The 26,558-nt window shown below is 40.6% G+C and overlaps 1 long non-coding RNA gene across 1 annotated transcript; it reads right to left on the bottom strand.

Annotated features, from left to right (window-relative positions):
- Positions 1 to 1,412: 1,412 nt before the first annotated feature.
- Positions 1,413 to 18,689, bottom strand: LOC309641221. Its single transcript, XR_014252568.1, has 2 exons — positions 17,907 to 18,689; positions 1,413 to 5,684 (listed from the first exon to the last, which is right to left on the bottom strand). It is a non-coding gene; the product is annotated as an uncharacterized lncRNA (long non-coding RNA).
- Between the last annotated feature and the right edge of the window lie 7,869 nt (positions 18,690 to 26,558).

Here is a 26,558-nt window from a genome sequence, read left to right as displayed (position 1 = left end):
TCTCTTGATAGATAGCTTTGGTCTATCATCTATCTATCTATCTATCTACCTATATATCTATCTAATCTATTTACCTATCTATCTAACTACCAGGCCATCCATCCATCTATCCATCCACATACATACATGTACATTCTATTGGTTCTGTGTCTCTAGAGAACCCTGACTAATACAGAAGGGAATGGACAGCTCAATCATATTTGGATAACTCCCATTCCTCCTTCAAGATTTAGTTCAGCTTGTTACCTCCAAAGTGATGTTTTCCCTGGTGTCTCAACTTTGGGTCAGATGCCTTTTCTCATTATGTAATAATTGTTTCTATATTTTCCTTAGAGAATTAGGGTCACCTCTTATTCATATTTGTATGCCTAGTGCCTAGCAGAGATCCTGGCCTCTAGCGCGAAGCTCACTAAACATAAGACATGAATATAATTACTACTCAGAGCAGGGGCCGTGTCCCAGGCACCTCTGAAGATATCAATACTTAGTGCCTCACGGGTTGCTAGGCTTTCACTAAATTTTAGTTCAATTGAACTAAACTACCTCCTTGTCTACTCCCTATCATGGCTGGTTTTGCGTGAGAAGGGGTGCGTTATGGGTTGAATTATGTCCCCCCACAAATTCATATGTTGAAGAGCTGACCTCCAGTACCTCAGGATGTGACTTTATTTGGCAAACGGGTCTTCAAAGAAGTAATAGCATTAAAATGGGGTCATCAGGGTGGGTGCTAATCCAATATGATTGGAGTCCTTACAAAAAGAGGAAATTTGGACACAGAAAAATACATAGAGCGAAGATGATGTGAAGAAACACAAGTAGAAGACAACCATCTATAGGCCAAGGAGAGAGACCTGGTACACATCCTTTGCCCATTGCCCTCAGGAAAAACCAACCCTGCTGACACCTTGATCTTGGATTTCTAGCCTCTGGAACCTTGAGACCATAAATTGTCCTTTAAGCCCTCCATTTGTGGTACTTTATTATGCAGCCCCAGCAAACTACTACAGAGTGTATCCCCACCAATAAATGCATCTTTTTCAGTTTACCCAAGCACCTAGCTACCTAGGCAGCTTCTTCCAAGTCTTTAATATTTAAAGGAGAAGCTGAATATTTAAGTCAATGAGAGATCACAAACTCTTTAACTTGTTTCCTGTTAGCTTCCTTACTTCTTATCACAACTAGAAAGTGAATTATCTCTACAGCGAAGCCTGGCACATAGTAGGCATTCAATAAGCATTTGTTGAAAGAAATGAAAAAGTCATGAACACGGTTGATGCTAGTGCCTTCCAGCAAAATAAAACCAACCTTCCGTGTCTTGTTTGGCTGTCTTAGATCAGCATCTGTAATCCACCCTAGCCCCAACCCCTTTTGAAGCTGTTATTTATTCCTTGCCGGGTGCCCTGATTCATTAGTGGTTTCCATTAAAGCTATGGTTGAAAAGAGACTTTCATTTGCAACCCTCAAGCGTGGTGTTTTTGTTGGCTGGCTTTTCCTGCTCTGAAATAATTACTTTTTCTTGAGGTGCTGAACTTTTTCATGTTTCTCTCTCCTCCCTGACAGCCTTTTCTTTGCTCTTTCTGGAAGGATTTGCTCAGGCCCATTTAGTAATGCCAGAGGATCTTAAAGGAAAATAAATTATTGACTACTGATGCTGAAAAAGACCCCGGGAGATGCTTTTGTCCAAACCCTTTCAGTGAGGTCACAGTTTTCAAAATAAGCCATGTGAATGGTAATAGTAGTGGTAATAAAAGTAATAACGATAAAAAGCAATTGTCATAGGCTTTACCATTTGCAAGGGATTTTCATTCATGGCATTATATTTCATACAGGACCTTACACAGAGTGAGGTACCTTGGAGAGTAAAAAAAAAAGATCATTGGCTCTGGTGGCAGGAGGCCTCAGTTAGAAGTCTGGTGTTGCCACTTCTCTTCTGCTATGACTTTGGGCAAGTCACTTCACCTTTATGAGCCTTTGTTTCCCCAGCTATAAAATGAGGATGAACAAGGCTTCTCAAGACAAAGAATGCAAAAGATCTTTGAAAGCTGTAATGTTGTACCAAAATATAAAATATGGTAACATTTTACTTCAACTTTTTCTTAGTTGATTTTTAATTGCTGTTATCAGCAAAACAGAGAGAGATTTTAATGAATTTTATTTGAAAGTGAAGCATGAGTAAATTTGTGCCAACTCTATAGGGTGCCAACTGAATTCAAAGTAAGAAGCTCAATATATCAGAGACGCCACTCTGAATGAATCCCACATTCAGTAATATAGTCCCAAAATTTGAGACATGTTGGTATGTGCATATCTGTCTCCTCCATGGCTAAGCTGCTTTTTTAAAAAAACACTTTCTTCTCTACCCATTTTTCAGTTTGTTTTTAATTTACTTTTTATGGTTATAAAACAGTTCACTTATTCATTGACTCAGCAAATATTTATTGATCCATGTGCTGGGTACAAGTCAAAATACTGGGGAATATATCTAGTAACAAAACAAAGTTCCTGCCCTCATGGGGCTTACATTTTTTTTCAACATCTTTATTGGAGTATAATTACAAGGCTTACATTTTATGTGGAGGAGATGAACAGTGAATATAAAGTAAATGTAGAGCATGCCGGGTGATAATATACCTTATGGAGAAAAATAAAGAATGGTAGAAAAAGAAGGAGTGCTTAAAGGTAAGTTGTGGGGCATAGAAACACTGCACAGACCAGAAGGAAGTGAAAGAGGAGCCATGGGGTGTCTGAGAGAAGAGCAACTAGGCAGTGGGAACAGCAAGTGCAAAGGCTAAGAGGTATGGTCGTACTTAGCATGTCTGGGGAAGAGCAGGGAGGTTAGGTGATTGAAGTTCAGTGGTTGGGAGAGAGGAGTAGGTTATGAGGTCTGAAAGACAGTGGTGTTGAGCAAGGAGTGGCAGAAATGGCCCTGCAAGGTCACGTAAGCCTTTGTAAACAAGTGCGCGAGGCTGTCATCCTTTATTTTGAGTAAGAAGAAAAGGAGTTGGAAGGTTTTGAGTGGAGGGGTGACATGATTCAATTTGTCTTTAAAGGATCACTTCAGCTACTGTGTTGAGAATAAACTGAAGAAGAAGGAATAGAAACAGAAAAGCTATTGCAAGCTCACTTCTGAAGATGAAGGAGGCTTGGACCAGTGTAGTCACAGTAGAGGTGACCAGAAATGATTTGTGACCATCAGAATAGGATGTATAATGCCATGATAATAAAAGATATCTGATATCTCAGTGGCATAGTACAACAAAAGTTTATTTCTTGTTGAAGTACATGTGCTTCATGGAACGTCTGTGGCTCTGATTCATGTCAGTTTTACTTCAAGACCCAGGCTGTCAAGAGAGCTTCCATCTGGATCACTGGCAGTTGTGAAAAGAGACATTGGCCAAAGCAAGTCACAGAACTGCTCCTGAGTTCAGCAAAGCAAAGATGAAAAATCCTCCCACAGGTAGGAGCATCTCAAGGAAAGAGGTCAGGATAGTTGGAGAATACATAATTGACCACATGGTCAAATTCCGGTTCTGCTCTGAGGGTAGAGGTAACAGATTTGCTATGGATTGGACCTGAGCTGCAGGTAAAAAGAAATAAGTGAAAAATGGCCTCAAGGATTTGACTTGAACAAATGGAAAGATAGAGTTTTTATTTTCCAAGATGAATATGATTGTGGGAGGAGCAGGTGTGGGGCATGCTAAGTTTAATAAGCTACTCATTAAACATCCAAGTACAAATATCAAGGATGCAGTTGGATATCTGAGTCTGAAGTTCAAAGAAATAGTTTAGACTGATGAAATAAATTTTGGAGTCATATTCAGTGCAGAAAGAATGGAAAATACAGAAAAGATTTTTTTAAAAGGAAACATATAGAACAGCTGTACTGAGGTATAGTTGATATACAAGGAACTGCACATATTTAATGTATACAATTTGATAGGTTAGACATATGCAAACACCCATGATATCATCACCACAATCAAGGAAATAGACACATCCAACACCACCCAAAGTTTCCTTGAGTCCCTTTGTTTTTATTTTGTTTTGTTTTGTTTCATTTTGTAGTAAGAATACTTAGCATGAGATTTACCCTCTTAACAAACTTTGAAGTGCACAATACTGTATTGTTAGCTGTAAGTTCTACGTTGTGCAGCAGATATCTAGATATTATTCATCTAGCATAACTGAAAATTTATACCCATTAGATGATAACTCCCCATTTTCCCCAGCTCCTACCCCCTCGTAGCGACTACTGTATTCTCTGTGTCAATGAGTTTGGCTATTTTGGATACTTCATATAAGTGGAATCATGCAGCATTTGTCCTCCTATGGCTGGATTATTTCATTTTGCATAATGTCCTCCAGATTCATCTATATAGTCACAAATGGCAGCGTTTCCTTCTTTTGTAAGTCTGAACAATATTCCATTGTATGTATATAGCACATTTTCTTTACCCACTCATTTGTAAATGGACACAGGTTGTCTTGGCTGCTTTGAATAATGCTGCAATGAACATTAGAGTGCAGGTATTTCTTTGAGGTCCTGATTTCAATTCTTCTGATGTATACCGAGAAGTGGATGGCTGGATCATATGGTAGTTCTATTTTTTAACTTTTTAAGAAACTTCCATACTGGTATCTATAGACAATGTGTTATTTTACATTCTCATCAACAATGTAAAAGGGTTCCAATCTCTCCACATCTTTATCAACACATATTATCCTTTATTTTTTTGATAATAGCCATCCTAACAGATATGAAGATGATATCTCATTGTAGTTTTGATTTTCATTTCCCTGATGATTAGTGATGTTGAACATCTTTTTACATACCTGTTGGCCATTTGTATGTCTTCTTTGGAGAAATGTCTGTTCAAGTCTTTGGCCAATTTTTTAATTGGGTTATTTTATTTTATTGCTATTGAGTTGTAGGAGTTCCTTATATATTTTTGCCTATTAACTCCTTATCAGAGATATGGTTTGCAAATATTTTCTCCTATTCTGTATGTTGCCTTTCCATTCTGTTGATTGTTTCATTTTCTGTGTAGAAACTTTTCAATTTGATGTAATTCCACTTGTATATTTTTTCCTTTTGTTTCCTGTGTTTTTGATGTCAGAGCCAAGAAATTATTGCCAAGACCAATGTCAAGAAGGTTTTCCCTTATGTTTTTTTGTAGGAGTTTTACAGTTTGTCTTAGCATTTAAGTCTTCAATCCACTTTAAGTTGATTTTTGTGTATAGTGTACAGCAGGAGTCCAATTTCTTTCTTTTCCTTCATATGGATATCCAGTTTTCACATCACCATTGGTTGAAGAGACTATCATTTCCCCATTGTGTATTCTTGGCACTTTGTCAAAGATCAGTTGACTTTATATGCATGGGTTTATTTCTGGGCTCCGTATTCTATTCCATTGGTCTGTATATCTGTCCTTTTGCCAGAACCATAATGTTTTAATTATAGTAGCTTGGTAATATATTTTGAAATCAGGATGTATGACGCCTCCACCTTTGTTTATCTTCCTCAAGATCATTTTGGCTGTTCTGGATCTTTTGTGGTTTCCTATGAATTTTAGAATTTTTCTCTATTTCTGTAAAAAAAAATACCATTGGGACTAATTTTATGAGACCAGCATTACACTGATACCAAAGCTAGAAAAAGATACTACAAGAATAGAAAATTACAGCTGCCTGCTTCCCCAAGTCCAACCCCTTGGCCCCTCTACGAGGGCAAGAGAATTATCAATCTGTGTGTGACAGTCCAGATCGCACATTATACCACATTTGGTAGTGCACAGTGCCACCATGCATCAAGACATTGCATAAATGCACATGGGTATTCCCTCCACGCTACTTCCATACAGCTGGGTTGGAAGCCAAGCTAGAGCCCACATAACATCTGGTTATCATGATTTCCTCTCCTTTCTTCCTTGCATGCATGTCTAACAAGCATGTCATCATTTTGTTTTCATGACCAGTGCCACAATTCAGAAAACTTGTGATTTTAAGATCCACTGGGGCTTGAAGGAAGATGGAAATCCTAATGGACGTATAGGTGGGGCTTTTGCTGTAACCTAGCGATATAAGTTTTTCCCTTTGGGGTAAAACACACTGGCCCAATCAACCATAAAGTATTCTTTTTGTTTCTCATTTTCCATTGCTCCTTGTAAGTACAGTTTCCTCAAGAACCTGGCGGGGAAGAGGTCACTGGGATGAGGTTAGGATTTGGGTATTCCCAACTTCCTTGGCAATATTGCTATCAGAACCTTGACCCACTTGTAAGAGAAGGAATTCCTAATATTACAACCACTTATTTATTGCTTGAATGTTATCGTCAATATCTCCTAAAAACATTCATGAAAGCTGTATTTATACACCGCCAGTGACAAGGACCTCTTTACCTTAGAAAGTCACTCTTTCCATCTTTGCACATTTCTAATGAATAAAAAGTTCTTTTGTGTGTCAAGCCAAGTCTGATCCCCAGTAACTTCCATCCCATGGCCCTATGTCTACGCCTCAGGGCTAAAATGGAATGAATTTAAGAAGCTTATTCCTTTTTAGTGTAACAGCAGCTCTTCAACTTTACTACAATTCCCTCTAGCTATATGAAGTTCTGATAACCCACAGGAAGGAGATATTCCCAAGTGTTGGCCGTTTCTCTGTAATTGACTTTTCTGCTCAGTGCCCAGCTCAGACAAGCCACTGTTGATCTGCTGATCTGAGATCCCCTCTGTGTACACAGCCAAATGGAGTGCGACAGCTAGGGTACAGGTAATGGCTATGGATGGATGTCATGGGTCCTGATACATCTCCATTTCATTTGTTAATGAAATTGCTCATTCTCAGTGCCCTAAAGGAGACCTGACTTTGATACCCAGTGACCCTAACAAATGTGGAGTTTGCATCCAAATGGCACCCTTGTTTAGGTGCCAGATTGTCAAGTGGTCCTTGGTATATGTGGGGCATCACTGTATACACACAATGACAGCGTTTGTACATCACAAGCATGAAGTCTTAAGAGTGAGAGATAGAGTGTAAACACACACAAGCAGGAGCTATGAACCAGACAGACCTGGTTCAAAACCAACTTCTACTGCTTACTATCTTTTGTGACCTTGGACCAGCTACTCTATCTCCCTGCACCTCATTTTCCTCCTACATTTGCAAATCAGAGAAGTAATATCTTCCCCACAGTGTTGTTGTTAAGATCAAACAAGCAAAGGGTCTAATATAGTGCTTGACACATAAAAGATGCCCCAAAAGGTAAGTTATCTTCTTCAATTTTTCAGTTTACAATGTGTTTTTTCATATATTGTCTAATGGCACCTAGAATATATTTGATCTAAATTTTAGCTTTCAGGCAGGGCCATTGCATGTGTAAATACACTCTAACCTAGGAAGAAAAAACAAGAAACTATAGAGGAGATTGTACAGCCTCATCCTTGAAAAGTTCTCTGTTCTACCCAACTTTCATTATTCATGCTTCTGTCTCTCCATCTACAAAATATTTAGACTGAACTAGATAATCTCTAAGGTCTTATACTCTATTCTTATGCTGATCTATTATTCCTATAGCAATCTACAGCTGTTTTATTCTGTTTTTAAAGGGGAAGTGAGGGAAGAACTAACAGTTCTTGAGGACTTCCTCCTTTCCAGGGGCTCTGTTGGATACTCGGTTAAACCTCATTTTACATTCTCTACCACTCTGTGAGGGAGTTATGATCGCTCCTTTCTCACAGGTAGACGGAGAAGGTCATAGAGATTAATAAATTGGCCAAATCATTCATGATTAGTAATTAACAGAGTTTCCTAATTTATATGAGGACATGAACTCAGGGAAGGGGATGTTTGTCCCACTACTGAGAAATACAAGAGTCCTTATATAACCCAGTACTCTCATTCCCAAGAGAGAACATCATGGAACAGAGAAAGGGTACCTAGTCCCAAAAGTTAGGAAACCAAACTTCTAGCTTTTAGTGTAAGTCTAAATTGCATCCTGAATCATTCTTTCCCAGAGGAACTGAGAAATTCCCGCTATATTTAATTTTACCTTCACGTTCACCCTGAAAGATGCGTGAGCATGTTAAAGCGGAATTAAAGACGGTGTATGAGGAGTTGCAGGTCTGGGCTGTAAGGTTCCTTTACTCACTGTGTGACCTGGGGAAGTTTGCTTGTACTTTCTGAATCTCAGCATCTTCACCTGTCAAATAAAAGGGGTGGGCCATGTTCTTAAACTGCAGTCCCCAGACCAGCACCATCAACTTTACCTGGGAACTTATTAGAAATGCACACCTCGGTCCCACCCCACACCTAGTGATTCAGATGCTCTGGTGGTGAAGCCCAATAAACTGTGTTTACATAAACCCTCCAGGAGGTTCTGACCACAGCAAAGCTGGAGAACCACTGGACTGGCCAAGTGCTAAGTACTCTCTGCACCTGGAAGAAATTCTGGAAGGTGTGGATGGCAGGCTGATGCCAGCCCCAGAGAGTGGGTGAAGATGAAAACTGAGGGAATAATCAGATTGGGTCCTCAAGGCAGGACGAATTATTGTCTTGTGTGTAGAGCATCCGGGCTCCCAGTTTCACTTCTAGCACCCAACTGTTATTTTAACTCGATTCATATTTCTTAACCTCTTTCACTCTCATTTTCTCATTTGCAAGGGGTGAGGGGAAGTAAAGATAAGTTTTCTGGGAATTGAATGATGCAACTTGTGGGAAATAGCCCCTGGATAAGTGATAACTTAACCTCTCTGGATCTCCACCCCTAGGGTAAAGTGTCAACTTTTTTTTTTTTTTTTTTTTTTTTTTTTTTTAGTAAACTCTTCCTTTACCTGAGTGACAAGGAGTTTTTCTGAGACAACTCATGCAGGTGAGTTGCTTCTAGCTAGACTTACACTAAAAGCTAGAAGTTTGGTTTCCTAACTTTTGGGACTATGCAATGGCCCTGCCTGAAAGCTAAAATTTAGATCAAATATATTCTAGGTGCCATTAGACAATATATGAAAAAACACATTGTAAACTGAAAAATTGAAGAAGATAACTTACCTTTTGGGGCATCTTTTATGTGTCAAGCACTATATTAGACCCTTTGCTTGTTTGATCTTAACCACAACACTGTGGGGAGGATATTACTTCTCTGATTTGCAAATATAGGAGGAAAATGAGGTCCAGGGAGATAGAGTAGCTGGTCCAAGGGCACAAGAGATAGTAAGCAGTAGAAGTTGGTTTTGAACCAACTAGTTTCCTTTTCACTAAGGAAACCTACTGCATCAGAGGTATCATCACCCACAGGACAGATTCGGAGTCCATTTTCAGCCCAGAACTTCTGAGTTTGTCCCTCAAGGAAGCTCTATCTTTTCAGAGCTGACTGGAAATTTTTTAGGGTGTGTGAGCAGTAGGGGCATTTTTTAAATAGCAGGAACCAACTTACGCATTAAGCAAAATAAAAGTAGAAAGTATTCTAATATGGGAGGACATGGACCTTGATCTCAGATGGCCAAGTCTTGCTGGAAGCTGTTGGTAACAGAAGTCATATCACTGCTCGGGCTTGGTGGATCTGATTTCTCTGTTCTCCAGTCCACTTGGTGGATAATAATCAACCACAGCTCTGGAGTTTTCGGGCCACATGATTTTGTACCTTCCGCCTCTCTCTTTGCCTCTCTCTCTGCCTCTCTCTATCCAGGAGTCTTCCTCTCTTATTTCCAGATCCCTGGGAAAGAGAATCTGGTTGGCTGACTTGAGTCAAATACCTCCCATCTCTTGGTCTAATCATCTGTGTCCAGAGGCGCAGAATCACCACATACACTCTTTTTTTTTAACATCTTTAATGGAGTATAATTGTTTTACATTGTTGTGTTAGTTGCTGCTGTATAACAAAGTGAATCAGCTATATGTATATATATAACCCCATATCTCCTCCTTCTTGCGTCTCCCTCCCACCCTCCCTATCCCACCCCTCTAGGTGGTCGCAAAGCACCGAGCTGATCTCCCTGTGCTAAGCAGCTGCTTCCCAATAGCTATCTATTTTACATTTGGTAGTGTATATATGTCAATGCCACTGTCTCACATCATCTTATCTTACTCTTCCCCCTCCCCGTGCCCTCAAGTCCATTCTCTACGTTTGTGTCTTTATTCCTGTCCTGCCCCTAGGTCCTTCAGAACCTTTTTTTTTTCCATATACATATGTGTTAGCATAAGGTATTTGTTTTTCTCTTTCTGGCTTACTTCACTCTGTATGACGGACTCTAGGTCCATCCACCTCACTACAAATAACTCAGTTTCGTTTCTTTTTATGTCTGAGTAATATTCCATTGTATATATGTGCCACATCTTCTTTATCCATTCATCTGTCAATGGACACTTAAGTTGCTTCCATGTCCTGGCTATTGTAAATAGTGCTGCAATGAACATTGTGGTGTATGACTCTTTTTAAATTATGGTTTTCTCAGGGTATATGCCCAGTAGTGGGATTGCTAGGTCATATGGCAGTACTATTTTTAGTTTTTTAAGGAACCTCCATACTGTTCTCCATAGTGGCTTTATCAATTTACATTCCCATCAGCAGTGCAAGAGGGTTCCCTTTTCTCCACACCCTTTCCAGCATTTTTTGTTTGTAGATTTTTTGATGATGACCATTCTGACAGGTGTGAGATCATACCTCATTGTAGTTTTGGTTTGCATTTCTCTAATGATTAGTGATGTTGAGCATCCTTTCATGTGTTTGTTGGCAATCTGTATATCTTCTTTGGAGAAATGTTTATTTAGGTCTTCTGTCCATTTTTGGATTGGGTTGTTTGCTTTTTTGATATTGAGCTGCATGAGCTGCTTGTATATTTGGGAGATTAATCCTTTGTCAGTTGCTTAGTTGGCAAATATTTTCTCCCATTCTGAGGGTTGTCTTTTCGTCTTGTTTATGATTTCCTTTGCTGTGCAAAAGCTTTTAAGTTTCATTAGGTCCCATTTGTTTATTTTTGTTTTTATTTCCATTTCTCTAGGAGGTGGGTCAAAAAGGATCTTTCTGTGATTTATGTCATAGAATGTTCTGCCTATGTTTTCCTCTATGAGTTTTATAGTGTCTGGCCTTACATTTAGGTCTTTAATCCATTTGGAGTTTATTTTTGTGAATGGTGTTAGGGAGTGTTCTAATTTCATTCTTTTACACGTAGCTGTCCAGTTTTCCCAGCACCACTTATTGAAGAGGCTGTCTTTTCTCCATTCTAGATTCTTGCCTCCTTTATCAAAAATAAGGTGACCATAAGTGCGTGGGTTTATCTCTGGGCTTTCTATCCTGTTCCATTGATCTATATTTCTGTTTTTGTGCCAGTACCATACTGTCTTGATTACTGTAGCTTTGTAGTATAGTCTGAAGTCAGGGAGCCTGATTCCTCCAGCTCCGTTCTTCTTTCTCAAGATTGCTTTGGCTCTTCGGAGTCTTTTCTGTTTCCAGACAAATTGTGAAATTTTTTGTTCTAGTTCTGTGAAAAATGCCATTGGTAGTTTGACAGGGATTGCATTGAATCTGTAGATTGCTTTGGGTAGTATGGACATTTTCACAATGTTGATTCTTCCAATCCAAGAACATGATATATCTCTCTATCTGTTTGTATCATCTTTAATGTCTTTCATCAGTGTCTTATAGCTTTCTGCATACAGATTTTGTCTCCTTAGGTAGGCTTATTCCTAGGTATATTATTCTTTTTGTTGTAAAGGTGAATGGGAGTGTTTCCTTAATTTCTCTTTCATATTTTTCATCACTAGTGTATAGGAATGCAAGAGATTTCTGTGCATTAATTTTGTATCCTGCTACGTTACCAAATTCATTGAGTAGCTCTAGTAGTATTTTGGTATCATCTTTAGGATTCTCTATGTATAGTATCATGTCATCTGCAAACAGTGACAGCTTTACTTCTTCTTTTCCGATTTAGTTTCCTTCTATTTCTTTTTCTTCTCTGATTGCTGTGGCTAAAACTTCCAAAACTATGTTGAATAATCATGGTGAGGGTGGGCAGCCTTGTCTTTTTCCTGGTCTTAGTGGAAATGGTGTCAGTTTTTCACCATTGAGAATGATGTTGGCTGTGTGTTTGTCATATATGACCTTTATTATGTTAGGGTAAGTTCCCTCTATGCCTACTTTCTGGAGGGTTTTTATCATAAATGGGTGTTGAATTTTGACAAGAGCCTTTCTGCATCTATTGAGATTATCATATGGTTTTTCTCCTTCAATTTGTTAATATAGTGTATCACATTGATTGATTGGCGTATATTGAAGAATACTTGCATTCCTGGGATAAACCTCACTTGATCATGGTGTATGATTCTTTTAATGTGTTGTTGGATTCTGTTTGCTAGTATTTTGTTGAGGATTTTTACATCTATGTTCATCAGTGATATTGGCCTCTAGTTTTCTTCTTTTGTAACATATATGCCTGGTTTTGGTATCAGGGTGAGGGTGGCCTCGTAGAATGAGATTTGAAGGGTTCCTCCCTCTGCTGTATTTTGGAAGAGATTGAGAAGGGTAGATGTTAGCTCTTCTCTAAATTTTTGATAGAATTCGCCTGTGAAGCCATCTTGTCCTGGGCTTTTGTTTTTTGGAAGATTTTTAATCACAATTTCAATTTCACTGCTTGTGATTGGTCTGTTTATATTTTCTATTTCTTCCTGGTTCAGTCTCAAAGGTCTTGCTTTTCTAAGAATCTGTCCATTTCTTCCAGGTTGTCCATTTTATTGGCATAAGTTGCTTGTAGTAATCTCTCATGATCCTTTGTATTTCTTCAGCGTCAGTTGTTACTTCTCCTTTTTCATTTCTAATTCTGTTGATTTGAATCTTTGCCCTTTTTTCTTGATGAGTCTGGCTAATGTTTTATCAATTTTGTTTATCTTCTCAAAGAACCAGCTTTTAGTTTTATTGATCTTTGCTGTAATTTCCTTCATTTCTTTTTCATTTATTTCTGATCTGGTCTTTATGATTTCTTTCCTTCTGCTAATTTCGGGGTTTTTTGGTTATTCTTTCTCTATTTGCCTTAGGTGTAAGCTTAGGTTGTTTTTTGAGATTTCTCTTGTTCCTTGAGGTAGCACTGTATTTCTATAAACTTCCCTCTTAGAACTGCTTTTGCTGCATCCCATAGGTTTGGGTCGTCACGTTTTCATTGTCATTTGTTTCTAGGTATTTTTTTATTTCCTCTTTGATTTCTTCAGTGATCTCTTGGATATTTAGTAGTGTATTGTTTAGCCTCCATGTGTTTGTATTTTTTACAGATTTTTTTCCTGTAATTGATATCTAGTCTCATAGTGCTGTGGTCGGAAAAGATACTTGACACAATTTCAATTTTCTTAAATTTACCAAGGCCTGATTTGTGACCCAAGATATGATCTACCCTGGGGAATGTTCCATGAGCACTTGAGAAGAAAGTGTATTCTGTTGTTTTTGGATGGAATGTCCTATAAATATCAATTAAGTCCATCTTGTTTAATGTATCATTTAAAGCTTGTGTTTCCTTATTTATTTTCATTTTGGATGATCTGTCCATTGGTGAAAGTGGGGTGTTAAAGTATCCTACTCTGATTGTGTTACTGTTGATTTCCCCTTTTATGGCTGTTAGCATTTGCCTTATGTATTGAGGTGCTCCTATGTTGGGTGCATAAATATTTCCAATTATTATAGCTTCTTCTTGGATTGATCCCTTGATCATTATGTAGTGTCCTTCTTTGTTCTTGTAATAGTCTTTATTTTAAAGTCTATTTTGTCTGATATGAGAATTGCTACTCCAGCTTTCTTTTGATTTCCATTTGCATGGAATATCTTTTTCCATCCCCTCACTTTCAGTCTGTATGTGTCTCTAGGTCTGAACTGGGTCTCTTGTAGACAGCATATATATGGCTCTTGTTTTTGTATCCATTCAGCCAGTCTATGTCTTTTGCTTGGAGCATTTAATACATTTACATTTAAGGTAATTATCAATATGTATGTTCCTATTACCATTTTCTTAATTGTTCTGAGTTTGTTATTGTAGATCTTTTCCTTTTCTTGTGTTTCCTGTCTAGAGAAGTTCCTTTAGCATTTGTTGTAGAGCTGGTTTTGTGGTGCTGAATTCTCTTAGCTTTTATTTGTCTGTAAAGGCTTTAATTTCTCCATCAAATCTGAATGAGATCCTTGCTGGGTAGAATAATCTTGGTTGTAGGTTTTTCCCTTTCATCACTTTAAATATGTCCTGCCACTCCCTTCTTGCTTGCAGAGTTTCTGCTGAAAGTTCAGCTGTTAACCTTATGGGGATTCCCTTGTATGTTATTTGTTGCTGTTCCCTTGCTGCTTTTAATATTTATTCTTTGTATTCAATTTTTGATAGTTTGATTAATATGTGTCTTGGTGTGTTTCTCCTTGGATTTATCCTGTATGGAACTCTCTACACTTCCTGGACTTGATAGACTATTTCCTTTCCCATATTAGGGAAGTTTTCAACTATAATCTCTTCAAATATTTTCTCAGTCCCTTTCTTTTTCTCTTCTTCTTCTGGGACCCCTATCATTTGAATGTTGGTGCATTTAATGTTGTCCCAGAAGTCTCTGAGACTGTCCTCAATTCTTTTCATTCTTTTTTCTTTATTCTGCTCTGCAGTATTTATTTCCACTATTTTATCTTCCAGGTCCCTTATCCGTTCTTCTGCCTCAGTTATTCTGCTATTGATTCCTTCTAGAGAAGTTTTAATTTCATTTATTTTTCATCATTGTTTGTTTGCTCTTTAGTTCTTCTAGGTCCCTGTTAAATGTTTCTTGTATTTTCTCCATTCTACTTCCATGATTTTGGATCATCTTTACTATCATTACTCTGAATTCTTTTTCAGGTAGACTGCTTATTTCCTCTTCATTTGTTTAGTCTGGTGGGTTTTTACCTTGCTCCTTCATCTGCTGCGTATTTCTCTGCCTTCTCATTTTACTTAACTTACTGAGTTTGGGGTCTCCTCAGGCTGCTGGTTCATAGTTCCCTTTGTTTTTGGTGTCTGCCCCCAGTGGGTAAGTTTGGTTCCATGGGTTGTGTAGGCTTCCTTATCGTGGGGACTGGTGCCTGTGTTCTAGTGGATGAGGCTGGATCTTGTCTTTCTGTTGGGCAGGACTGAGGCCTGTGGTGTGTTTTGGGGTGTCTGTGAACTTAGTATGATTTTAGGCAACCTCTCTCCTAATGGGTGGGGTTGTGTTTTTGTCTTGCTGGTTGTTTGGCATGGGGTATCCAGCACTGGAGCTTGCTGGTTGTTGAGTGGAGCTGGGTCTTAGCACTGAGAAGGAGATCTCTGGGAGTGCTCTCAACGATTGATACTACATGGGGTCATGAGGTCTCTGGTGGTCCATTGTCCTGAACTCGGCTCTCCCACCTCAGAGGCTCAGGCCTGACACCCAGCCAGAGCACCAAGACCCTGTCAGCCACACCGTCAGGATTAGCAAGGGAGATCCTGGGCGAGGGGTCCCACCAGGTCACATAGACTCCTGGACTCTCTGATGTCCTTTTATTCCTTTGCACTTAGTCTAGTTTCACTTGCACATAGGGAGCCATGTGAAGAGGCCTCACAGCTGCTCCTTCAGACCAGAGTTCCTACTGGGAAATGCCACCATACACACTGAATTCCTGGGGACCACCCCTGGAAGTGAGGGCAATTTAGGATGTTCTTAGAAACTGGGCAGACCATCAGAGATGTTCACCTTGACAAAAACTGGAGACAAATATCTTGAATCCTCCTCAAGAACCAGGGTGGAGTTGAGAAGACCTGTAAGGACCAGAGAAGCAGCCAGAGACTAGCAACCAAAGAAAGTTATCACCTTAGGCTTAAAGCACTATATCCTCAGGTAAGGAAGCCACCTGAAGCTGGCAGGAAGGGAGCAGGGGACAAGTGCCTGCATTTCCTTCTCCTCCATTCTCAGACTTCAGTTGGTGCCTCCCATTGGCTGAACCCAATGAGAAACCAGAATACTAGGTGGCCCCAGGATACAGTCTTTCTGCTGGGCAGAGAAGGGCAGATGTCCAACCTGGAGAGATGAACAGAAACAAGGAAATGGGGGAAAGTGCAGTGGATGTCTCCACACCCGTTGCACTGTTAGCTCCAGACAAATACATATTTTACCTCTAACACAGAATTGATCCTGTCTCTGGCTGTAATCCCCACGGGGTGGATAATACAGGAGACGTCCTGGTTGCAGACTGGTTGCAGTTACCAGAGGGAAAAGGGGCGGAGTCCCTGCAACACCCCTCAGGAGGCACTGCAACCTCGGATGGTCTTCCTACGGTTTTCTAAGCCTTTTCCATTCTAAGCTACAATGAACATAAGGGGATTTGGCCCATACCACCACCTACTGCAGTCCTGAAAATGGCCTTCTTCCCACCTCTAATCATCTCTCCCTTCCTCAAAATCCTGCACTGGGTCATTAGTATCCATAACAAACCTTTCTTCAAGCACTTGTGCCCAATTTACCAGTAGGTGCAGGTGTTTTCCTATTACAGAAACTTTTCTTGGGCTGTTTCCTTCCCCTGAAGTATGCTTTTTCTCTATCTCTATCTCCCCGGGGGGGGGGGGAAACACTGCTTAATCTTAGGCTCTCAGTCAAACCAGTCAGGTAGAAAATCACCTCAAATGGAAGTGAGCTCTCCTTCCTTCATCAGACAAGTTTCCTTCGTTCTTCTCTTTAAGTGCATGTGTAAAAAGTTAATTGGTCCCTCTTTTAAGCTCTCTTCCTGTTCCATCATTGCTACCTCAGTGGACCTTTTGCTTGTTTGTTCCCAGGTCATCTCTTGCTGCACTCACCACCCAGAGAACTACACTCCCCAGGATCCTTTGCCCTTTATCTCCAAGTGGTTTCAGCCAATGGGAGGCACTGGCAGAAGACCAGAGAGGACAGAAGCTGGGTATTTCTCTCCATCTTTCCCTGGGTTTCAGGGAACTTCTCCAGCTTTAGCACCATCTCTTCTGGGATTCAGCTCCTCCCACTGGAGGGCCTCCACTTCTGGGTTCTGTTCACTCCATCATTTCCCCATGACAATGAAGCCCTAAAGGGGGTGGCAGCACCATTTTGCTACTGGAACCTCTGAGTTGCCTGCAGCTTTTTTTACTATTGGAACCCTGTAGTGTTTTTCAGCTCTTCTATCACCTGTATAACAGATTCCCTATCTTAAATTTCCTTTGCTTTAGATACCTGGAATATTTTCTGTGCTCCTGAGTGAGCCTGAATGATGCATCATCTCACACCAGCATGAAAGTATGGAAAGTGTATTCACCTTAATCACAAAAGATACCCAGGAACAGATTCAAATTCTGCTCCTTTTTTATTGGAGTGACTTTGGGCAAGGTCTGCAACCTCTAGCCAGTAACAAGCATACCGATTTCTTAGGAGTCCTGGAAAGATTTTAAGTGAATTAACATATATTAAAATGGTATAAAAATGACCTGGCACCAGGTAGATACTCAATAACCTAGCATCATATTCATCAGTATCAACAATAAATAAATTCATCTCCTTCCCTGGGCCCAGTTGTGAGTTTTGGGGACTTCAACTATTTGTGGGTAAGCTCTACAGCTTTTGCAGTAACGGAAGAATTAGAAGTGGAGTGAAGAAAACCAAAAGAAGGCAAAGAAGAAGTAAAAACATTGATTGAATGGCTGTTCCATTCCAGGAATCGTGCTGGGTCTCTTAAATATATCTCCTGATTTTATTTCCCCTGGAAGAGAGGATTTCCAGAAGAGGAAAATGGGCATTTTGGAGGTGTGGTAGTTTGACTTGTCCAAAGTCATGCAACTAGCACACTGATTAGAAGCCAGAACTTCCCACCCCTGGCATCCAAAGTTGCCATCAGGAATGGAAGATAGGAGGAAAGAAACTAAAGTTCCTTGAAAAGAAAGAAGAGACCCGAAAGTCACATCAGGTCTTAAGACAGCACACTCGCTTCCTTTTAATCTTGCAAAACAAATCTGAGAGATGAGGATGGGAGCATTAAAAAAAAAAGGAGAAAGAAATTACAAGACATGTGATGAGTCGGAGATCTGGAAGAGCCTGGGAGAGAGAAAAGGAAGGGAGTGTGGGTGGAGGCACTGGCGACAGCGTTGCGATAAGGCGGGGCATCCCCCTAACAGATTCTTCCCCAGTTCCAAGAAAATTCTATCTCCAGAACCTGTCCAAGAAACAGGTGAGAAGGAAAAAAGAAACGGAGGTAGGGGAGGCAGGCAAAAGGGAGCTGTTGTCTCAAGGACATTCTCAGCTTTGGAGATCACCTTGCTCTTGACCTCCGTATGCCCTCCTTTTCACCAGAACGGTAAGAAATGGACAGTTATATGGCAGATTCTGTACCTCACTCTTCAAAGGAAAGACTTCTACATCCAGCAAAGAAGGCAGTCGTGGACCATTGGATTCTAAAACTGTTACTTCCTCTCCAAAAGCCTTCAAAGGAAGAAGCTGCCCACAGTCGGCCCCTCTCAGAGGGTAACAAAGACAAAATCTGTCTTTTGGGAATTTCAGATTCGGGTGGACTTTGCTGCACACTTATCCCATGCCAGGCTCAGAGTCTTGGTGCTTTCCCATGCACTCTCTCACCTGGTCTTCTCAACCACACCCGGAGATAGACTTTACTCTCTCTTTATTTGATAGAGGAGGACGTTGAGTGTCAGAAGAGGGAAATGACAGCCCAGGGTCAAACAGCAAATAATTGGCGTCTGAGTCTTCTGGTTGTAAGTCAGGTATTATTTCCTGAAGCGGTGGGGCGGCGGGGGGGGGCACGTGCAATGGTGATGTACAAGATGATTGCAGGTGTCTCATGTATAAACCACTAAAGCAATATTTTAGGACTTATGGCTTTGTTTTATTATAAATTAGAATATATTAGAAAAAAGCTTGTCTATAACTGGTACACTATACCTCATGTACTATCTGCACATAGATACCATTGTCTTGGAAGAAGTTAAATACATGTTAAACTTAATAAAAAAAAAACAGATGTCTGTAAAAACAAAGGGTTCATCAATACAGTAATAGCGAACATTTTAATAGTGCTTGCTATAAAGTGACCATAGTCTAAGCTAGATATAGATATAGATTTGTCTGTATAATTAATTCTTATAAGTTGGATAGTACTATTTTTTGCATTTTACAAATAAGAAAACTGAGGCACAGAGAGCTTGAGAAACTTGACCAAGTTCATACAGCCAGTGAGCAACAAGGTTGGGATTTAAACTGAGGCAGCCAGAATTTGTGCTCTGAACTGCTGCCTTAACCCCTGGTTATGCCCTAATATCTGATATTTGGAAACAGATGTTCCACTGTGAACTCCAAGAGTGTGACAGAGGTTTGTCCCCCAGTATGCATTCTGCCCTTCTTCCAGAATAACAGAATTTGAGGTCAGGCACTTGGCCATAGAGAATTAGCACCCCAGATGTGGCCTCGGGACTAGTCCTGGCCAATGGAGGGCAAGCCGAACTGATGACCACGCCTCCAGTTCATGGTCTCACCTTCCTCTTTCCCGCTGCCCCCAGGCTGAAATGGGGAAGGTGGTGAGCCACCGTGGGCCATGTAGACATGGGCTACACTCCAGGGAAGCCAGAGTAACAGGAGAGAAGGAGACCGGCCTCATGCTGGCTTTGTGGAGAATATATTCCAGCTCAACCTTTTTGTGAGACAGAATAAACCTTCATCTTGCTTAAGCTACCCTTATTTGGGGTCTCCGTTACATGCAGCCAAACCTATATCCTAATACTTAGCAGAGACCCATAGCTTTCTTGCAAATTTGGAAGTGCAGCCTAGTATTTGAAGAATTTGTCTAACAGGCTTATGTGGAGGCAATCTAAACTTAAAGCTATCCTTATACAGAATAATAATAATAATGGCACTTACTATGTGCCAGGCACTTTTCTAAGCACTCTTCACATTTTAACTCATTTATTCCTCCTTAGGAGAAAGATACTATATTTGTCCCATTTTACAAATGAAGAAGCGGAGCCACAGGGAATGTAAGAAGTTCTTCCCAAGGCACACATGTGTAAATGGCAGCGACTTCATGTGTGAGCTCTTTGAAACTTAAACCTAAACAGAAGTTTAATAATGAATGGAGATAACCCTCCTCTGACATTACAGGGAGGTGGAGGGGAAATAGGATTTACTTTCTTCAAACTCGGTTTCCATAGGGCAGTTTCCAGAGTACACACTAGGTAAAGAGGACCCTTGGTGCATTTGGCCTGTTCCTCTGGCTTCCTTGGGCTGTTATCCTTGACCGTGTGGTCGGGTAGCTCACCCCTGCTCTGCATGCCACCCAGGGGGCAGCTGGAAAGAGAATGGAGCAGCTACGAGCTGATGACAGTCTGTTTATGCCCAATGCTCCAGCGGTTCTGAAGAATTCTAAAGAATATTTGCTGAATGAGGATTAAACAATATTCAGTTCTCTGAACAGGCCTTTGATAGAGGATTATTGTTCACATCTTAAAGACGTGAAGAGGACAAATGATGTGCTTAAGATCATGTAATACTCAAGTGACACAGACTGGTTTGGAGACCAGATCTTCCCGCCCTGTCTCGTGTTTGATTGGTGTTCTCACCCAAGCAGATTTTTTTTTTAAACATCTTTATTGGAGGATAATTGCTTTACAATGGTGTGTTAGTTTCTGCTTTATAACAAAGTGAATCAGCTATACATATACAAGTATCCCCATATCTCCTCCCTCAGCACAGGGAGATCAGCTCGGTGCTTTGCGACCCAAGCAGATTTAAACTTTGGGCACATCCGTGTTTTCCATTAGGCTCCCCAGCTCTGTTACCTTTCATGATGATCAGGGCCTTCATACTTCCTTTGTCTACCGCTAGTCAAAGACTGATCTCAAATCCTTTATTTATATTAACTTATGATAACTTAAATACTTAAGGATTCAGGAGGATTTTATGTTTTAGTAGAATTCAAATGCTTGCCTGAAATCATTAAGTTCCAGAAACATAATTTTCAATATCCCTGGGTAAAATCTTTTGGAGATTCTGGTTTGGGGACTTTTGGCCCAAGAAATCTTACGACCTAAGATTAGAAAAAGTAAACCACTGAAAGTCATAGACCCTCAAGGTTCTGCTCCTCCTTCAACTTGCTATGTGACCTGGTCTAATCATAGAGATTGTTCTGGGCCTTGGTTACTCCCTTAATAGAGAGGGTGGACTTGGTGATCCTGGCAACTCACATCCTCTATAGGGTGCCTCTCTTTCCTCACCGTATACTGGCCAACTCTGAACATGGAGCTGTAAAGTCCCTTTTTGTATGACTACCAGCCCTTGGAGAATGTCACCATGTGTCTAGCTTCTCCAAAGGGAACCCCTGCCACTGCTTTCTCTTATTCTGAACCAGGAACAAGTTATTAATCCACACCCTACCCAGCCAATGGGCCATACGTCCACAAGAGCTGTTGTTGGTGCCTTATAATAGGCTGGAATATGTCTGTCCCCACCCAGCTTGCTGTATCCCTTAAACCTGCTCCAATCAGTCTGCCATCTCCACCTCTTCATGGAAGCTGCTCAAGTCAAAGTACTAATGACTTCCATGGTGTTAAATCCGGGCCACTACTCAGTCTTCATCTAACTTGTTTATCAGGAGCATTTGACACAATTAATGACTCATTTCTCATTGAACTACTCTCTTCACTTGGGTCTTAGGACAACAGAATCAAATGTTTCTCCTGCTACCTTCCTAGAGACATCTTTTCAAGGTCTCTCTGTGAGATCTTTTGCCGTTTCCTGAACTCAACATGTTGGGGCAACTTCCCCATGCCAGGGCTCAGTTCTAGGTGCTCTCTACACGGTTCTACTCTGTCTCAAAGCTTTAAATACCATCTATAGGCTGCTAACTGTTAAATTTCTAGTTCCATCTCAGAGCTCTTTTTCAAACTGCTGACTCCTACGAGCAATGCTTACTTGACATCTCCACTCAGAAATCCAACAGGCATCTCAGACTTAGCATGTCCAGTAGCTTACTCTTGATTCCATCCCTAATCCTGCACTTCCTATATTCTATCCCATCTTTGTAAATGGTACCTTCATCCTTCCAGTAGCTTAAGCCAGAAATCTTGGGAGTCCCATTGAGTCCTTGCTTTTTCTCACACCGCATTTCAGTGTATCATCCAGTCCTGTCTGATCTACTTTCTAGATGTGTCCTTGGTCTGCCCTCCTCTCACCGTCTTCATTGCCTCTGGACTTCGGCCATAGCTGCCTCCTATTCGGTCTCCCTGCTTCTATTCTTGTTTGAATCTAAATGCTACACCGCATGCAGAGCAATCCTTATAAAACTTTTGCCAATTCATGGCACTTCTCTGATATAACTCTCCTCTGACTTGCTACAGTGCACTCAGAATAACATGCTAACTTCTGATGTTGTGGCTCCTGACCCATCTTTCGTCCTTCTATTCCGCTCTCTCCCTGCATCACCCTGCCCCAGCCACATTGGCCTCTTTGCCCTTCTCAACACCTCACATGCCTCCCCCCACCCTTGGGTTCTCCTGCTTTTCCTTTTTCAGGAACACTTTCCCCAGCTACCTCACCATTTGTTCCATCATCCCAAACCAGCCTCTGCTCAGAGGTGACCTCCCCAGAGAGGCCTTCCTGGACCATCTTATATAAAAGAGTGCCTTTCATCATTCTCCAGCCCCTCTATCTGCTCTATTTTTCTTCTAAATACTTCTCACCCCCTACATGTTACGTATCAGCTTATTCATTTATGGTCTGTCACACCTCACTAGATGTAAGCTTTAGGAGAGCTGGAACTGGATTTTCTGTTTACTATTGTTTCCCAGCATCTGGAACAAAGCTTGACACGTAGAATTTGCTCTATAAATACTTATCAAAAGAGAGCTGGGCTCTTTCCCTTTTCTCTCAAAGTCGGCTCGCACATACAACTTATATGCAGACTCAAACATATACACAACACCATTGTTCTCACATACCCTCTGATGTACACTTGCTCTTTATCACTCTCTTATTTACACACCTACAAGGTTTCCACAAAGTCCCCTGCATGTGACTCCCCCTAACACCAGAAACCTAAGACCAGCTCACAGGGTCTACTGACATAGAAGATGGTCAAAATAAAATTTGAAATCTGTGTGGAGAATGCAATAGAGCATACAGAAAATTGTAACAAGTCTTCATAAGGACTTTAAAGCCATACAGTAGGCTCTGGTAGCTACCCGTGTACGCACACTCAGATTCATATATACACTCTCACACCCCCATATGCACATTCACACACGTTTACTATCACACAGATATACATACACAGACATGTACCTACTCACTTGATCGTACCCACTGAAAATTCATACACCTATGAGCTTTTCCCCACAGAAACCTACATGCTGCACACACACGCCTATACACCAAACTTTGCCTTGTGTACACATCATCATGCTAACATACTCAAGCACACTCAGAGCTTAAAGAGATACTCACACTCACATGCTGCCTCTCCATCTCCACATACTGACACACAAAAACGACTCACAAACTCTTGCCAGCTTATTATCCACACGCATAATCACAGAAACACCTAGTCTAGCACTCTTAGACACTCCAGCCTATATTTACACCACATTTACTAGAACACTCAAGTCCATTTGTGGGTACACACACACACACACACACACACACACACACACATACTTTAAGAACTAATCTAAAATGCCACATCCTGTTGTTATGGCAACAGAAGCCCTACAACTGCCTGGGAAAGTACAAGGACACATGGAGACAGAAGCCCAGAAGCAACTCTATGGAGGGTGGGCCATGTGATTATGAAAATGGTACTCAGAATGGAGGTCCTTCCTTCCTACTTCTTGGAGAACATCAATGGTGTCAGATGAGACCTCCCCACACTTCCTGTGGGATACTTAAAATATACATTTATTTGAGTTTACACCTCCTTTCTCCCAGGCTCATAGGCTGTGGTCTCTTTTCTGGGTGTGGACATTCTCCACCAGTGCTGTTGATCTCATGCTTTCCCACCTCAACCCAGACACTGTATTTCCAGACTCTCTCTCCCTCTTGGCTGCTTCCTTTCAGATGAGGAAAGTACTCAAATGTCTTCTGTAGTAAGAAAACCCTCCCTAAACCATTTATTTCCCTCCAGTTGCTTCCCTCTTTCATCTTCAGAGCCAAGCTCCTCAAAGGAATTCTAAAAAAAAAAAGAGTGGATAAATGTATATGTGTAAATAATTCACTTTGCTGTACACCTGAAACTAACTCAACATTGTAAATCAACTATATTCCAATAACAATTTTTAAAAAATAAAAATAGCAGATATAGTTTTTTAAAAAAAATAATTTTCTCCACTTGCTGTCTCCACTTCTTTACTTATCACCATTCAGTCGCTGCCACCAAGATCCTCCTTATCTATTGACTGGCATCGCCCCCCAGCAAAGTCACCATTGGCCACTCTGTTGATAAATGCAATGGATACTTTGGCATCCTCAGTGACATTGACTTGGTTTCTTTCTGTCGCGATTCTCTTTTAATCTCTGATCATACTTCCTTCAGCGGCTTTTGCAACCTTGTATTTCTCTTCTTACCCCTTATATCTTCTTACTTCCCCAGAGTCCTGTCCTGGATCTTATCTTTTCCCCTCTATTCAGTCTGCATACACTTGAAATCATCTACTCTCACAGGTTCAACTACTGCCCAGAGCTGTTCCTTGTATTTCAGACCCATGTATTAAAACTTTGCTAAGAACCTCCACCCAGATATGTCTCAAACACCTGAAATTGTACTGAACTTAGTATATCTCCCCTAATCCTGCTCTTCTACTCCATACTCTCTATGTCCTTGTACGACACTACTATGTGCTTATCCTCCCAAAGTCAGGAACCTGGCCATCATATTAGACTATCTCTCACTCTTCTGGACCCAGTTAGTTAACAAGTCCTTGAGATTCCATATATTTTCCATCTCTCAAAATTTTTATTGTTCTCAAGTATTTTTCATTGCCTCCTTTCCCATCCAAAAAATCCAGAAGCATGTTATCTCCCACCCACCTATTCAAATTATCTTGTACCTAACCTTCCTGGTCTTGGTACTTGTCATCTTTAAACTCTTCAGTACTTTCTTTAGCCCACAGGGTGAATTTTGTATCCAAACAAACACTATTGCCTCACTTTTTGTTCTGCTGTCCCCTCCCCTTTGTACCTCCTTAGTTTTGGCCAGATGGGTATTTCTGAATTTCTCTGATAATTCCAGGCTGTTCAAGCCTCCAAGACTTAAGTCATGCTGCCTGGAATGCTCTTGCTCTCTGTTCCCTCCATGGCTTCACCCGACGGGTAGTTGGTCATCTGTTCATCTTTAAAGACTCAACAGTCTCTGCCTCCTTGATGCCTTTACTGACCATTTTCACCCCTTTCTCCTTTGCTCCCCTACTTGATCCTGGACACGCTTCTATCACTGCAGCTATAATATTGAGTACCATTAGGGTAAGTCTGTCTCCATATTGGATACCATTAGTGTAGGTCTGTCTCCTTAACAGACTGAAGGTTAAGGAAGGCACCTGGACACCTTGGACAGCACCCTATTGCACGTATCTGCGCTCAGTCAATTGTGTGTTAACAACCTACTTGGTGCTGTTATAGATGAAGTACTAAGTACACAAAGGCTATGGGAGCACCAAAGAGGGAGTAACTAACACTGACCTCTGTGATGTAGCCAAAGCAGTGTTGCTGATTCTCAAACTATGGACTGAATCCAGCAGAAACACATTTTGGTTGACACATACAGTGTTTGTAAGAAAACTAGATAAGTTCCTAATTTACTGCAGACCTACTACTCCCTTTAATTACATCTAATGCCTTCACATATTTTTGTTACCTGCCTGGTTCCTGAATGCTTTTAAGTTCATGGCCCCTAATTTAGACAGAGACAAGATTTGGGGCATAGAAAGAACAGAAAAGGGCCCTCCTCTATTATATAGTGGTTAAAAGAGGAGATATTTTGGAATCAAATGGACTGTGTTTGAATCACTCACTTACCAGCTACATTACATTAGACAATTTAATTCACCCTTCTGGGCCTTGGTTTTCTTCCGTTGTCAACACAGGGATATTCAAGGTGCCTAAATCACTGCATTGATATGATGATTAAATAAGTAAATGCATTTAAAGTACTAGAAGAGGGCACTCAATTAATGTTAGCTATTATTTGTTATTATTCATTGGGCAGAGGAAATCACAGAGGCAAAGGCCTCAGAGTTTGAAAGAACATTGCATGCTTGGGGAAAATTAAGAAACTAAATGAGGATGGAGTATAAAATGAATGGGTGGGAAGAGTTAGAGATAAGACCTCATTGTTTGTTTTGCTAATACTAAGCCAAAGGCAGAAAGCAAAATAGGCACTCAATATATCTTAGTAGGGAGAGTGGATGATTGAATGAATGGATAAATGTTCCCAAGGCTCTCATTGACTGGAGAGTCTAGTTACCATGTGGCCTGGGTAAGAATTAAAGGGATTCATTCATGGTTCATGTTTTGAATTCCTCTTGTGTGCCAGGCACTGTACTAGGTACTTATAAGATATCATTGAACGAAACAAAGAA

The sequence above is a fragment of the Balaenoptera physalus genome (assembly GCF_965194825.1).
Source record: "Balaenoptera physalus genome assembly, chromosome: 13".
Taxonomy (NCBI): Eukaryota; Metazoa; Chordata; class Mammalia; order Artiodactyla; family Balaenopteridae; genus Balaenoptera; species Balaenoptera physalus.
This window is presented reverse-complemented; position numbering and strand designations above follow the sequence as displayed.